The 2,130-nt window shown below is 46.4% G+C and overlaps 1 non-coding gene across 1 annotated transcript; it reads left to right on the forward strand.

Annotated features, from left to right (window-relative positions):
* The first annotated feature begins 836 nt into the window (after window positions 1–836).
* On the forward strand, window positions 837–913 carry trnaa-ugc (transfer RNA alanine (anticodon UGC)). Its single transcript has one exon. It is a non-coding gene; the product is annotated as a tRNA-Ala (tRNA).
* The last annotated feature ends 1,217 nt before the right edge of the window (window positions 914–2,130 follow it).

Below are 2,130 nucleotides of genomic sequence, written 5' to 3' on the forward strand. Positions count from 1 at the left end.
TTACCATGATGAGGCCTTTGTGTGTGTAAGTACTGCTGGTAATCAATGCCCAGAGTGGAGATTCCTCTTGATATGTAAACACTTCAAATAAAACCTTATTAAAAGTATTGATCTGCCCTCAGCTACATGCCCAGTCAGTGGAATTAAAAGGAAATGTTTAAAAGCTTCATATGCAAGCTATTATCAATCGATTTTTCCTTTGTATCCTGTAAACATTTTGAAACGACAAAATATTAAACGAGAGAAGCAAAGTGTTCTTTCGTATGCTGCTTATCGGTCGTTGAAGTGTAACAAGGACAAGTGTAACAAGAATCCTTCCATTTTTTATGCCTATGAGGTTATGCCTGTGAGCTTCAAATAGTAGTCATTGTTGTACTATTCTTTTGTGCAGTTCATCTGAACCTGTTGCTGTGTGAACATTGTTAAGATGGATAGCAAAAGTGTTCGTTTTGTTCTAATCAGAGGTCTAACTATTCAAAGGGAGATGCATTATACTTTCTGCTCTTTGCCGCCATAGTTTCCTGCTTCTCAGCTGCTGGTGGTGGGGTGGTGGTGGTTGTTGTGAGGCCTTGGCTGGGCCTTGGCTGGGCCTGGCTGGTGTAGCACAGCCTCAGCCTCACAGACAGATGCAGAGTGGGCTGGTGTCACTGAGCGTCTGGACGGAGGCCTCCTCCCTCCAGCAGAGCCTGCTGGCTGTGATCCTCCTTCTCTATCTCTTCACTGGGGGAGTCAGAACAGAACTAACTCACTAAGTGATAATGAGCCTGAGACACAGTGACGCTCCCCAGTCCTCATCCCACCTGGAGAGACTGCCTGCTCACTGTGTGAGTGGGAGAGGTCCCGTGTGGCTCAGTTGGTAGAGCATGGCGCTTGCAACGCCAGGGTTGTGGGTTCAATTCCCACGGGGGGACCAGGGTTCAATTCCCACGGGGGGACCAGGATGAATATGTATGAACTTTCCAATTTGTAAGTCGCTCTGGATAAGAGCGTCTGCTAAATGACTTAAATGTAAATGTAAATGAGAGTGTGTCCTGACTGTGTTTTGACAGTGTAGTCAGTCAGGTGTTGATTGTGTTGATGAGTGTATCTCTTTAACCTCAGCAGGAGATTTGGAATGGAACGACTCCACCAATCCCCACGGGGCTCGCATTCTGTGTTGACTTGATGTCTCCAAAATAGATTTTCACTGTTAAATACTTGTTTGGTACATTTCTTTCCATTTCTTCGGAAAGAGCATGACTCTCACAGGCAGTGTAAGGGACTACATGTCATTGATAGATACTAAAGTTTAGGTAAAGGTACTTAAGACAACACTGTGTGGTGGCCCAACACAAGATTTGAACAAGCATAGTTTTCAGTCCAGTTCAGCGTGCTCTTAGTGTTACTTTGATGTGTCAGTTTTCATGCATGCTCTGCTTTCTCTCTCTCCCTCGCTGTCGCCCCTAACAGGTGAGCGCATCAACCTAAGCCGATCCCCTCAGAGCATCTACGCCGGTCGCCGTGAAGATGGACACAAAGGAGCGGCGGCACTGCTCCCTGACCCGGGGCCGCTGCAGGAAGGACTTCCACCATGCCATGGCATCCCTGGAGCCCGAGGAGTGCCGCGTGGCCACCCAGAAGTCGTACAGCTCTAGCGAGACGCTCAAGGCCTACGACCACGACACGCGCCTGCGCTACGGGGGCTGTGTGGCAGAGCTGGTGCATCACGAACATGAAGAGTACGTCCGCCAAGGTAAGCTCTACGTTTCTGTGTCGGTCTCTGTCTCCACTGACCAGGGATTTATTTCAATACATTCTCTTCCCTTTTCACAAGATTTAATTTTAGTCCTGTCCGCAGCTTCTTGAAAATGTTGTACTAAAGGGAACCTCCCACGGTCTCTGTCACGATGTGGGTCTAGTATTGGGCGGGATCCCGATTTCCATCCCTTCATACTAGAGCTGGGCAAAATGGACAACAATCCATATCACAATAAATTGCCTGAATTAATGCGAACACGATAAATAGAACGATAAGTTTAAAACATTAATGTGCACCACCGTTTTTTTAAATTATTCTTTAAACTACTAGTACCAATTTGATGGTTGTATCCATCAATTGTCCTATTAACAATCACCCATATTTGCAAACTA

The sequence above is a fragment of the Salvelinus alpinus genome, chromosome 1, assembly GCF_045679555.1.
Source record: "Salvelinus alpinus chromosome 1, SLU_Salpinus.1, whole genome shotgun sequence".
Taxonomy (NCBI): Eukaryota; Metazoa; Chordata; class Actinopteri; order Salmoniformes; family Salmonidae; genus Salvelinus; species Salvelinus alpinus.